The following is a 14,820-nucleotide window of genomic DNA, read 5'->3' on the forward strand; positions in this document are numbered from 1 at the left end:
AAAATGTGTAAAATATGCATTTAAACAAGAAATAAGGTAATTAAAGTATATATATATAAATTTCTATAAAGCATAAGCCGTTTAAATACTCTATAGAGCATTATTAAACAATGCGTTGATACTTCGGAAATTTCATGGATTTAGGCTTAGTAGTAAAAAAGCCCTCGGCCCTGGAGAGACGCTCGGGGAAGACACTGCCGGCCTCCGCGATAAGCGCGCGTTTTCGCTACCCGGCTCGAAGGGGTTAAAAAATTGCTTATCTTCTAAAATAATTTTCGGAAGCGCTATTCAAATTATTCCAAAGTTTTAATTGATAAAATCCATCAATACAGTTTAAAATTAATAAAAAGAACACAATAAACTTTTTAATTGACAGTACTAAATTTACTTTTGAAAAGCACGTATTTAAACTATGAAATGATTGTTAATAAGAACATCTCGCACGTGTACCCATGGTGTAGTGGTTATCACATCCGCTTTACACGCGGAAGGTCCCAGGTTCGAAACCTGGTGGGTACAATCTCAACTTTTTATTTGACAATACTAAATTTATTTTTGAAAAGAAATATTTATACTATGAAATGATTGTTAATAAGAACATCTCGCATGTGTACACATGGTGTAGTGGTTATCACATTCGCCTAACACGCGGAAGGTCCCAGGTTCGAAACCTGGTGGGTACAGCCCTAAGTATTTAAATGACAGTGCTAATTTTTCTTTTGAAAAACAAGTATTTATATTTTGAACTGATTGTGTATAATAGAGCATTAATTTAATTTTTAGAAAGCAAGTGTTTATATTTTTAACTGACTGGGGATACATCTAACACGTGCACTCATGATGTAGTGGTTATCACATCCGCTTAACACACGGAAAGTCCCATGTTCGGAATGTGGTGGGTGCAACTCTAATTTTTTTTAATAATTTTTAGAGTGTTCCTCAGATTTTCGCGCACAAGCCGTTATCATTTAAACTCACCGTAGATATGAAGTTAATAAACTTATATAAAGAAATGACTTCGAAATTTGAAAATGCACTTACGTTTATATAAAATTTCAGATTTACCTCTTTTAAGCTCGAAATTAGTTTTATTGTCCTTTCCGTTAACCGTCGAAATCCGGTTTCATCGATATTCTAGCTATAATTTGTTATAAGATAGATCTGAGAAGTATATAATTTTTTAAGCTGCTTGCATATCGCCAGTCAACAGTAACTGAAGAAGCCTAAACGACAAGTGTGCTGTCAGTCATCAGTCACCGAAGCTATCCGAACTGTCAGCCATCGGTGACTGACTTCACACTTGACGTGTTAATATCGTAAATAATAAAGACTGGCCCAATTGCATATAAAAATACCAGATAAGCGTGTAGAAATTAATCGAGGTAATATTTTAAAATCGATAAGTTAGAGGATTTTAAGAAGCATTTAAGCAATTTTTGTGCCAAAACTCGCAAATGAATTTCGGAAAAAAATTCTATTAAACTACCACAACTTTTTTTTTTAAAAAAATTATCTCTTATCAAATAAATTTTTGTGAAGTTTTTAAAAACTTACTTTAGGGACCAAGTTCTTAAACACTGAAAATAAATTAATTTGTTTAATTTTTCACATCCATGGGAAAATACCGCATTGAATAAAATATTAATAACTGAAAATTCCTGTAATATACAGATACATATGATAATAATGTTCGTAATAATTAATGTTACATACAATCTGAAGTACCCGACGTTGCTTGTGGTTTACGCAGAGTGAAAAGGCTTCATTTATGGGAATGGGGAAAGTTTTTCGAGATTTCACGTAAACAGCAATGTTCTGGTTCAAGATGAATTCTATAAAATTTTACCAGGCTTCAACTGTATTGTTGTAGAACTAACTGCACGGCTCCCTGTAATGGTTTTACTAAGAACTGATACTTGCTTTGTTATCGGTTATGTCGTTTTAGTCCAAAGGGGCAATTTGTTCCCCAGAAGGACTCTTAATTTTGTTTTGGGATTTTCGTTGGTTCATTGAAAATGTCGGTTCACTTTTCAAATTATTGCCACCAAATATTAGAGCCCTTAATTATATTTAAAGAACCTACATGATGAAGAATCTGCATGAATGTATATATGATTGCATTGTGCTAAGGCAACGGTAGTTAGAGCCATTAAATTTTGAATATCGTACGTTTCCACCTGAATATGGCATCTGAAAGCCCAAATTTGGAATCTGTTTTTTATCGATTTCATATTTTGTAACACTTTAACGAATTTTTGATTAACAAACTCAACGATTTCAAAGCGAGCAATGGCAGCACTGTATGGGAGGGGGAAATTTCCTGCGCACGAGACTGTGTAGTGGAAATTCTAAAGATATGCTCATTTTAAAATTATTTTGCGTTATTGTTGTTGAACTGAATTTTATGGTTTTAGTGAGAAGAATATGATATTTAATATATTAAGGTAATACAGAAATCGTTAAAAACGCCCCTTTGGCGTACAGAATTTTCCTTAATTCTGTATTTTTTTTTTTAATTTCTCCCTCCTCCGGAAATGAGCTTTCCGAAAATCTTCGTCCATCTCTACCACTTTCTTCTCCGTTTCTGAAAGATTCGTAAAAAAAGGGATTTTAGAGAAGCCCTTTAATCTTCTACAAAAATCTTCTACAGTCTACACTGTTCTCATCAGGAAAAACATAAGAACATGGCGCCCTCTACCAGTGTTAGTAAGAACTAAAAAAGGGAACGCAAGTTTGATGTGACTGTTGAGATTAGTGATGCGATTTCAAATTTGAAACTATGTAGAAAGCATTAATTTTTATATTCGTTAAAAAATTATAAATTTTTCACTTAGCATTATGATTTTCACTGATAGCGAAAACTCAACAACGGCGACCTGAACCTACAATGAATGTCAAATTCTTTGAGTATTGACTCCGTAGGGTGATTTTCCGAAATCTTTTAATTTCTTACAAATTTCTTCGAAATCTTATAAATCTTAATAACTTGCTTTGGTTATGAATGTGAACTTCGCAAAATTTCTTCAAGATCGTGATAAATCGTAATCTTTCTATAAATTACGCGCACACAAACAAACAAACGGACACTCTTCTTTGTATATATAGAGAAAGATGATTTTAATGAAATCTGTTAGTGTAATTTTTTATATAGAAATTAATAACAATTTAAATGAACTTTTGCTTACTGCTTTTAAATTTCTTAATTTGTTAAATTATAACAGAATAAATTTGAATGAAAAAAATGAAATATCCCCACTTTGTTGAACGACAACTTACTGATGCATGGAAGATAATATTTTAATTCGGATAGAGGCAACACATATTTCTCTTAAATCCCTGAATGTTTATTAAATTCGTTTAACGTTTTGGCGAGTGGTAACACACTTCTTTTAAATTGCCGAGTATTTTGATTAATTTTGTAACAGAAATATCTTGCACTTTGCAAAGTGGCAACGCAAAGCTTTTATATCCCTGAGTTTTCAACCAAAAGTTCGATAAATTAGCGTAAAATATATGTATGCTAGTAAATCCCGATTTTTCAATGAATCAAATAATACTTTAAATGAAAATCACCAGTAAACGTACCTGTGTCGTGTAAAACGTCCAATCCTTGTTTTCAGTCCCCTAATGATTTGTCTCGAATGCCTTTACTGATAACTGATACTAATGCTAACCCTACCTAATGCTTAACCTTTTCGCGACAGCGCACCTTTGTTTAAGATGCTCGTGCGGGACGAAAGAGAATCGAAGGTAGTCACCGTACAGGACGGAGGTTTTGCATCGCTAAGCCTAATTTTAAAACAAAAATGAGAAAAACAAAAGTTTCGCTTCTAGCATCGTATTTTTTGGTATCATTTTAGATTATTACTTGAGCTCTTATATATGTTAAAATTAGCCCTTAAAACATTTTTTCTTTATTTTACACGAAAATAGACTTAACCCCTTCGCGCCGACTGTCACGTATACGTGCCAGCAACGAACGCACTTATCTACCGGCCGACACGCAGGCGTGCCAGAGAAAAGTTGCGTTTTCTACCGAATGTCACGTATTTGTGCCAGTACCTTGGAACGTTTTTCAAACTATAATTTATGCCACAAGATGGCACTGTATGTCCATATGGTTTCAGATACATGTACATTAGACATTCTACTCGAAATGAGAGAAGCATGACTCACGTACACGTGTTTTTTATTATATAAACAAACGGGGAACTAAATGTTTCCGAATGGCGTGATTTATGACGTCTCTTTAAATTGCACTTTATTCGCACGTGGTAGTTGTTTATTGTAAGTAGAAGTTTTATATGCGTTAAAGCGTCGAGTATTTCGGTTTACAGTTCAGTTTTTAGAAAATAATTAGATCTTGTTAGACGTGAATTTTTTCTGTTTTTACCGTTTCAATGTCGAAGCGTCGAAAATGTTTAACAGAGCATGAAATAGCAGAAATGATGCAAAATATTTCAGATATTGATTCTGAAATTCTGATATTCTGATATTGATTCTGAAAGATTAACTGAAAGACATTTTCCAAAACTTTGTTCAGAAGAGACTGATAAGAAAATGAGACGACGGTGCTTCGTTTGTTCACATTCCCGGAAAAATCCTCCAAAACAGCAAATGAGTTATTACGAGTTCAATGAATGTAACGTAGGACTGTGTGTAGATCCCTGTTTTAAAATTTTTCATACGAAATGAGAATTTTAAGTAATATATTTAGTTTTCAGATATATAATGTTAAAAGTCATAAAATGGTGAGTAATTAAAATAAAATGTGTAAAATATGCATTTAAACAAGAAATAAGGTAATTAAAGTATATATATATAAATTTCTATAAAGCATAAGCCGTTTAAATACTCTATAGAGCATTATTAAACAATGCGTTGATACTTCGGAAATTTCATGGATTTAGGCTTAGTAGTAAAAAAGCCCTCGGCCCTGGAGAGACGCTCGGGGAAGACACTGCCGGCCTCCGCGATAAGCGCGCGTTTTCGCTACCCGGCTCGAAGGGGTTAAAAAATTGCTTATCTTCTAAAATAATTTTCGGAAGCGCTATTCAAATTATTCCAAAGTTTTAATTGATAAAATCCATCAATACACTTTAAAATTAATAAAAAGAACACAATAAACTTTTTAATTGACAGTACTAAATTTACTTTTGAAAAGCACGTATTTGTACTATGAAATGATTGTTAATAAGAACATTTCGCATGTGTACCCATGGTGTAGTGGTTATCACATCCGCCTAACACGCGGAAGGTCCCAGGTTCGAAACCTGGTGGGTACAACGTCAACTTTTTATTTAAACTACTAAATTTATTTTTGAAAAGCAAGTATTTATACTATCAAATGAAAGTTAATAAGATCATCTTGTATGTGTGCATATGGTGTAGTGGTTATCACATCCGCCTAACACGCGGAAGGTCCCAGGTTCGAAACCTGGTGGGTACAACCCTAAGTTTTTAAATGACAGTGCTAATTTTTCTTTTGAAAAGCAAGTATTTATATTTTGAACTGAATGTGTATAATAGAGCATTAATTTAATTTTTAGAAAGCAACTGTTTATATTTTTAACTGACTGGGGATACATCTAACACGTGCACTCATGATGTAGTGGTTATCACATCCGCTTAACACACGGAAAGTCCCATGTTCGGAATGTGGTGGGTGCAACTCTAATTTTTTTTAATAATTTTTAGAGTGTTCCTCAGATTTTCGCGCACAAGCCGTTATCATTTAAACTCACCGTAGATATGAAGTTAATAAACTTATATAAAGAAATGACTTCGAAATTTGAAAATGCACTTACGTTTATATAAAATTTCAGATTTACCTCTTTTAAGCTCGAAATTAGTTTTATTGTCCTTTCCGTTAACCGTCGAAATCCGGTTTCATCGATATTCTAGCTATAATTTGTTATAAGATAGATCTGAGAAGTATATAATTTTTTAAGCTGCTTGCATATCGCCAGTCAACAGTAACTGAAGAAGCCTAAACGACAAGTGTGCTGTCAGTCATCAGTCACCGAAGCTATCCGAACTGTCAGCCATCGGTGACTGACTTCACACTTGACGTGTTAATATCGTAAATAATAAAGACTGGCCCAATTGCATATAAAAATACCAGATAAGCGTGTAGAAATTAATCGAGGTAATATTTTAAAATCGATAAGTTAGAGGATTTTAAGAAGCATTTAAGCAATTTTTGTGCCAAAACTCGCAAATGAATTTCGGAAAAAAATTCTATTAAACTACCACAACTTTTTTTTTTAAAAAAATTATCTCTTATCAAATAAATTTTTGTGAAGTTTTTAAAAACTTACTTTAGGGACCAAGTTCTTAAACACTGAAAATAAATTAATTTGTTTAATTTTTCACATCCATGGGAAAATACCGCATTGAATAAAATATTAATAACTGAAAATTCCTGTAATATACAGATACATATGATAATAATGTTCGTAATAATTAATGTTACATACAATCTGAAGTACCCGACGTTGCTTGTGGTTTACGCAGAGTGAAAAGGCTTCATTTATGGGAATGGGGAAAGTTTTTCGAGATTTCACGTAAACAGCAATGTTCTGGTTCAAGATGAATTCTATAAAATTTTACCAGGCTTCAACTGTATTGTTGTAGAACTAACTGCACGGCTCCCTGTAATGGTTTTAGTAAGAACTGATACTTGCTTTGTTATCGGTTATGTCGTTTTAGTCCAAAGGGGCAATTTGTTCCCCAGAAGGACTCTTAATTTTGTTTTGGGATTTTCGTTGGTTCATTGAAAATGTCGGTTCACTTTTCAAATTATTGCCACCAAATATTAGAGCCCTTAATTATATTTAAAGAACCTACATGATGAAGAATCTGCATGAATGTATATATGATTGCATTGTGCTAAGGCAACGGTAGTTAGAGCCATTAAATTTTGAATATCGTACGTTTCCACCTGAATATGGCATCTGAAAGCCCAAATTTGGAATCTGTTTTTTATCGATTTCATATTTTGTAACACTTTAACGAATTTTTGATTAACAAACTCAACGATTTCAAAGCGAGCAATGGCAGCACTGTATGGGGGGGGGGAAATTTCCTGCGCACGAGACTGTGTAGTGGAAATTCTAAAGATATGCTCATTTTAAAATTATTTTGCGTTATTGTTGTTGAACTGAATTTTATGGTTTTAGTGAGAAGAATATGATATTTAATATATTAAGGTAATACAGAAATCGTTAAAAACGCCCCTTTGGCGTACAGAATTTTCCTTAATTCTGTATTTTTTTTTTTAATTTCTCCCTCCTCCGGAAATGAGCTTTCCGAAAATCTTCGTCCATCTCTACCACTTTCTTCTCCGTTTCTGAAAGATTCGTAAAAAAAGGGATTTTAGAGAAGCCCTTTAATCTTCTACAAAAATCTTCTACAGTCTACACTGTTCTCATCAGGAAAAACATAAGAACATGGCGCCCTCTACCAGTGTTAGTAAGAACTAAAAAAGGGAACGCAAGTTTGATGTGACTGTTGAGATTAGTGATGCGATTTCAAATTTGAAACTATGTAGAAAGCATTAATTTTTATATTCGTTAAAAAATTATAAATTTTTCACTTAGCATTATGATTTTCACTGATAGCGAAAACTCAACAACGGCGACCTGAACCTACAATGAATGTCAAATTCTTTGAGTATTGACTCCGTAGGGTGATTTTCCGAAATCTTTTAATTTCTTACAAATTTCTTCGAAATCTTATAAATCTTAATAACTTGCTTTGGTTATGAATGTGAACTTCGCAAAATTTCTTCAAGATCGTGATAAATCGTAATCTTTCTATAAATTACGCACACACAAACAAACAAACGGACACTCTTCTTTGTATATATAGAGAAAGATGATTTTAATGAAATCTGTTAGTGTAATTTTTTATATAGAAATTAATAACAATTTAAATGAACTTTTGCTTACTGCTTTTAAATTTCTTAATTTGTTAAATTATAACAGAATAAATTTGAATGAAAAAAATGAAATATCCCCACTTTGTTGAACGACAACTTACTGATGCATGGAAGATAATATTTTAATTCGGATAGAGGCAACACATATTTCTCTTAAATCCCTGAATGTTTATTAAATTCGTTTAACGTTTTGGCGAGTGGTAACACACTTCTTTTAAATTGCCGAGTATTTTGATTAATTTTGTAACAGAAATATCTTGCACTTTGCAAAGTGGCAACGCAAAGCTTTTATATCCCTGAGTTTTCAACCAAAAGTTCGATAAATTAGCGTAAAATATATGTATGCTAGTAAATCCCGATTTTTCAATGAATCAAATAATACTTTAAATGAAAATCACCAGTAAACGTACCTGTGTCGTGTAAAACGTCCAATCCTTGTTTTCAGTCCCCTAATGATTTGTCTCGAATGCCTTTACTGATAACTGATACTAATGCTAACCCTACCTAATGCTTAACCTTTTCGCGACAGCGCACCTTTGTTTAAGATGCTCGTGCGGGACGAAAGAGAATCGAAGGTAGTCACCGTACAGGACGGAGGTTTTGCATCGCTAAGCCTAATTTTAAAACAAAAATGAGAAAAACAAAAGTTTCGCTTCTAGCATCGTATTTTTTGGTATCATTTTAGATTATTACTTGAGCTCTTATATATGTTAAAATTAGCCCTTAAAACATTTTTTCTTTATTTTACACGAAAATAGACTTAACCCCTTCGCGCCGACTGTCACGTATACGTGCCAGCAACGAACGCACTTATCTACCGGCCGACACGCAGGCGTGCCAGAGAAAAGTTGCGTTTTCTACCGAATGTCACGTATTTGTGCCAGTACCTTGGAACGTTTTTCAAACTATAATTTATGCCACAAGATGGCACTGTATGTCCATATGGTTTCAGATACATGTACATTAGACATTCTACTCGAAATGAGAGAAGCATGACTCACGTACACGTGTTTTTTATTATATAAACAAACGGGGAACTAAATGTTTCCGAATGGCGTGATTTATGACGTCTCTTTAAATTGCACTTTATTCGCACGTGGTAGTTGTTTATTGTAAGTAGAAGTTTTATATGCGGTAAAGCGTCGAGTATTTCGGTTTACAGTTCAGTTTTTAGAAAATAATTAGATCTTGTTAGACGTGAATTCTTTCTGTTTTTACCGTTTCAATGTCGAAGCGTCGAAAATGTTTAACAGAGCATGAAATAGCAGAAATGATGCAAAATATTTCAGATATTGATTCTGAAATTCTGATATTCTGATATTGATTCTGAAAGATTAACTGAAAGACATTTTCCAAAACTTTGTTCAGAAGAGACTGATAAGAAAATGAGACGACGGTGCTTCGTTTGTTCACATTCCCGGAAAAATCCTCCAAAACAGCAAATGAGTTATTACGAGTTCAATGAATGTAACGTAGGACTGTGTGTAGATCCCTGTTTTAAAATTTTTCATACGAAATGAGAATTTTAAGTAATATATTTAGTTTTCAGATATATAATGTTAAAAGTCATAAAATGGTGAGTAATTAAAATAAAATGTGTAAAATATGCATTTAAACAAGAAATAAGGTAATTAAAGTATATATATATAAATTTCTATAAAGCATAAGCCGTTTAAATACTCTATAGAGCATTATTAAACAATGCGTTGATACTTCGGAAATTTCATGGATTTAGGCTTAGTAGTAAAAAAGCCCTCGGCCCTGGAGAGACGCTCGGGGAAGACACTGCCGGCCTCCGCGATAAGCGCGCGTTTTCGCTACCCGGCTCGAAGGGGTTAAAAAATTGCTTATCTTCTAAAATAATTTTCGGAAGCGCTATTCAAATTATTCCAAAGTTTTAATTGATAAAATCCATCAATACACTTTAAAATTAATAAAAAGAACACAATAAACCTTTTAATTGACAGTACTAAATTTACTTTTGAAAAGCACGTATTTGTACTATGAAATGATTGTTAATAAGAACATTTCGCATGTGTACCCATGGTGTAGTGGTTATCACATCCGCCTAACACGCGGAAGGTCCCAGGTTCGAAACCTGGTGGGTACAACGTCAACTTTTTATTTAAACTACTAAATTTATTTTTGAAAAGCAAGTATTTATACTATCAAATGAAAGTTAATAAGATCATCTTGTATGTGTGCACATGGTGTAGTGGTTATCACATCCGCCTAACACGCGGAAGGTCCCAGGTTCGAAACCTGGTGGGTACAACCCTAAGTTTTTAAATGACAGTGCTAATTTTTCTTTTGAAAAGCAAGTATTTATATTTTGAACTGAATGTGTATAATAGAGCATTAATTTAATTTTTAGAAAGCAAGTGTTTATATTTTTAACTGACTGGGGATACATCTAACACGTGCACTCATGATGTAGTGGTTATCACATCCGCTTAACACACGGAAAGTCCCATGTTCGGAATGTGGTGGGTGCAACTCTAATTTTTTTTAATAATTTTTAGAGTGTTCCTCAGATTTTCGCGCACAAGCCGTTATCATTTAAACTCACCGTAGATATGAAGTTAATAAACTTATATAAAGAAATGACTTCGAAATTTGAAAATGCACTTACGTTTATATAAAATTTCAGATTTACCTCTTTTAAGCTCGAAATTAGTTTTATTGTCCTTTCCGTTAACCGTCGAAATCCGGTTTCATCGATATTCTAGCTATAATTTGTTATAAGATAGATCTGAGAAGTATATAATTTTTTAAGCTGCTTGCATATCGCCAGTCAACAGTAACTGAAGAAGCCTAAACGACAAGTGTGCTGTCAGTCATCAGTCACCGAAGCTATCCGAACTGTCAGCCATCGGTGACTGACTTCACACTTGACGTGTTAATATCGTAAATAATAAAGACTGGCCCAATTGCATATAAAAATACCAGATAAGCGTGTAGAAATTAATCGAGGTAATATTTTAAAATCGATAAGTTAGAGGATTTTAAGAAGCATTTAAGCAATTTTTGTGCCAAAACTCGCAAATGAATTTCGGAAAAAAATTCTATTAAACTACCACAACTTTTTTTTTTAAAAAAATTATCTCTTATCAAATAAATTTTTGTGAAGTTTTTAAAAACTTACTTTAGGGACCAAGTTCTTAAACACTGAAAATAAATTAATTTGTTTAATTTTTCACATCCATGGGAAAATACCGCATTGAATAAAATATTAATAACTGAAAATTCCTGTAATATACAGATACATATGATAATAATGTTCGTAATAATTAATGTTACATACAATCTGAAGTACCCGACGTTGCTTGTGGTTTACGCAGAGTGAAAAGGCTTCATTTATGGGAATGGGGAAAGTTTTTCGAGATTTCACGTAAACAGCAATGTTCTGGTTCAAGATGAATTCTATAAAATTTTACCAGGCTTCAACTGTATTGTTGTAGAACTAACTGCACGGCTCCCTGTAATGGTTTTAGTAAGAACTGATACTTGCTTTGTTATCGGTTATGTCGTTTTAGTCCAAAGGGGCAATTTGTTCCCCAGAAGGACTCTTAATTTTGTTTTGGGATTTTCGTTGGTTCATTGAAAATGTCGGTTCACTTTTCAAATTATTGCCACCAAATATTAGAGCCCTTAATTATATTTAAAGAACCTACATGATGAAGAATCTGCATGAATGTATATATGATTGCATTGTGCTAAGGCAACGGTAGTTAGAGCCATTAAATTTTGAATATCGTACGTTTCCACCTGAATATGGCATCTGAAAGCCCAAATTTGGAATCTGTTTTTTATCGATTTCATATTTTGTAACACTTTAACGAATTTTTGATTAACAAACTCAACGATTTCAAAGCGAGCAATGGCAGCACTGTATGGGGGGGGGGGAAATTTCCTGCGCACGAGACTGTGTAGTGGAAATTCTAAAGATATGCTCATTTTAAAATTATTTTGCGTTATTGTTGTTGAACTGAATTTTATGGTTTTAGTGAGAAGAATATGATATTTAATATATTAAGGTAATACAGAAATCGTTAAAAACGCCCCTTTGGCGTACAGAATTTTCCTTAATTCTGTATTTTTTTTTTTAATTTCTCCCTCCTCCGGAAATGAGCTTTCCGAAAATCTTCGTCCATCTCTACCACTTTCTTCTCCGTTTCTGAAAGATTCGTAAAAAAAGGGATTTTAGAGAAGCCCTTTAATCTTCTACAAAAATCTTCTACAGTCTACACTGTTCTCATCAGGAAAAACATAAGAACATGGCGCCCTCTACCAGTGTTAGTAAGAACTAAAAAAGGGAACGCAAGTTTGATGTGACTGTTGAGATTAGTGATGCGATTTCAAATTTGAAACTATGTAGAAAGCATTAATTTTTATATTCGTTAAAAAATTATAAATTTTTCACTTAGCATTATGATTTTCACTGATAGCGAAAACTCAACAACGGCGACCTGAACCTACAATGAATGTCAAATTCTTTGAGTATTGACTCCGTAGGGTGATTTTCCGAAATCTTTTAATTTCTTACAAATTTCTTCGAAATCTTATAAATCTTAATAACTTGCTTTGGTTATGAATGTGAACTTCGCAAAATTTCTTCAAGATCGTGATAAATCGTAATCTTTCTATAAATTACGCGCACACAAACAAACAAACGGACACTCTTCTTTGTATATATAGAGAAAGATGATTTTAATGAAATCTGTTAGTGTAATTTTTTATATAGAAATTAATAACAATTTAAATGAACTTTTGCTTACTGCTTTTAAATTTCTTAATTTGTTAAATTATAACAGAATAAATTTGAATGAAAAAAATGAAATATCCCCACTTTGTTGAACGACAACTTACTGATGCATGGAAGATAATATTTTAATTCGGATAGAGGCAACACATATTTCTCTTAAATCCCTGAATGTTTATTAAATTCGTTTAACGTTTTGGCGAGTGGTAACACACTTCTTTTAAATTGCCGAGTATTTTGATTAATTTTGTAACAGAAATATCTTGCACTTTGCAAAGTGGCAACGCAAAGCTTTTATATCCCTGAGTTTTCAACCAAAAGTTCGATAAATTAGCGTAAAATATATGTATGCTAGTAAATCCCGATTTTTCAATGAATCAAATAATACTTTAAATGAAAATCACCAGTAAACGTACCTGTGTCGTGTAAAACGTCCAATCCTTGTTTTCAGTCCCCTAATGATTTGTCTCGAATGCCTTTACTGATAACTGATACTAATGCTAACCCTACCTAATGCTTAACCTTTTCGCGACAGCGCACCTTTGTTTAAGATGCTCGTGCGGGACGAAAGAGAATCGAAGGTAGTCACCGTACAGGACGGAGGTTTTGCATCGCTAAGCCTAATTTTAAAACAAAAATGAGAAAAACAAAAGTTTCGCTTCTAGCATCGTATTTTTTGGTATCATTTTAGATTATTACTTGAGCTCTTATATATGTTAAAATTAGCCCTTAAAACATTTTTTCTTTATTTTACACGAAAATAGACTTAACCCCTTCGCGCCGACTGTCACGTATACGTGCCAGCAACGAACGCACTTATCTACCGGCCGACACGCAGGCGTGCCAGAGAAAAGTTGCGTTTTCTACCGAATGTCACGTATTTGTGCCAGTACCTTGGAACGTTTTTCAAACTATAATTTATGCCACAAGATGGCACTGTATGTCCATATGGTTTCAGATACATGTACATAAGACATTCTACTCGAAATGAGAGAAGCATGACTCACGTACACGTGTTTTTTATTATATAAACAAACGGGGAACTAAATGTTTCCGAATGGCGTGATTTATGACGTCTCTTTAAATTGCACTTTATTCGCACGTGGTAGTTGTTTATTGTAAGTAGAAGTTTTATATGCGGTAAAGCGTCGAGTATTTCGGTTTACAGTTCAGTTTTTAGAAAATAATTAGATCTTGTTAGACGTGAATTCTTTCTGTTTTTACCGTTTCAATGTCGAAGCGTCGAAAATGTTTAACAGAGCATGAAATAGCAGAAATGATGCAAAATATTTCAGATATTGATTCTGAAATTCTGATATTCTGATATTGATTCTGAAAGATTAACTGAAAGACATTTTCCAAAACTTTGTTCAGAAGAGACTGATAAGAAAATGAGACGACGGTGCTTCGTTTGTTCACATTCCCGGAAAAATCCTCCAAAACAGCAAATGAGTTATTACGAGTTCAATGAATGTAACGTAGGACTGTGTGTAGATCCCTGTTTTAAAATTTTTCATACGAAATGAGAATTTTAAGTAATATATTTAGTTTTCAGATATATAATGTTAAAAGTCATAAAATGGTGAGTAATTAAAATAAAATGTGTAAAATATGCATTTAAACAAGAAATAAGGTAATTAAAGTATATATATATAAATTTCTATAAAGCATAAGCCGTTTAAATACTCTATAGAGCATTATTAAACAATGCGTTGATACTTCGGAAATTTCATGGATTTAGGCTTAGTAGTAAAAAAGCCCTCGGCCCTGGAGAGACGCTCGGGGAAGACACTGCCGGCCTCCGCGATAAGCGCGCGTTTTCGCTACCCGGCTCGAAGGGGTTAAAAAATTGCTTATCTTCTAAAATAATTTTCGGAAGCGCTATTCAAATTATTCCAAAGTTTTAATTGATAAAATCCATCAATACACTTTAAAATTAATAAAAAGAACACAATAAACTTTTTAATTGACAGTACTAAATTTACTTTTGAAAAGCACGTATTTGTACTATGAAATGATTGTTAATAAGAACATTTCGCATGTGTACCCATGGTGTAGTGGTTATCACATCCGCCTAACACGCGGAAGGTCCCAGGTTCGAAACCTGGTGGGTACA

At 33.3% G+C, this 14,820-nt stretch overlaps 4 non-coding genes across 4 annotated transcripts; all 4 read left to right on the top strand.

Annotated features, from left to right (window-relative positions):
- Nucleotides 1–446: 446 nt before the first annotated feature.
- TRNAV-UAC (transfer RNA valine (anticodon UAC)) lies at nt 447–519 on the top strand. The gene has a single exon. It is a non-coding gene; the product is annotated as a tRNA-Val (tRNA).
- Nucleotides 520–5,212: 4,693 nt separating this feature from the next.
- Nucleotides 5,213–5,285, top strand: TRNAV-AAC (transfer RNA valine (anticodon AAC)). The gene has a single exon. It is a non-coding gene; the product is annotated as a tRNA-Val (tRNA).
- A 4,694-nt stretch (nt 5,286–9,979) lies between these two features.
- Nucleotides 9,980–10,052, top strand: TRNAV-AAC (transfer RNA valine (anticodon AAC)). Its single transcript has one exon. It is a non-coding gene; the product is annotated as a tRNA-Val (tRNA).
- A 4,695-nt stretch (nt 10,053–14,747) lies between these two features.
- On the top strand, nt 14,748–14,820 carry TRNAV-AAC (transfer RNA valine (anticodon AAC)). Its single transcript has one exon. It is a non-coding gene; the product is annotated as a tRNA-Val (tRNA).

The sequence above is a fragment of the Stegodyphus dumicola genome, chromosome 7 (assembly GCF_044657685.1).
Source record: "Stegodyphus dumicola isolate Sdum_Otavi_A_Nest chromosome 7, ASM4465768v1".
NCBI classification, from domain to species: domain Eukaryota; kingdom Metazoa; phylum Arthropoda; class Arachnida; order Araneae; family Eresidae; genus Stegodyphus; species Stegodyphus dumicola.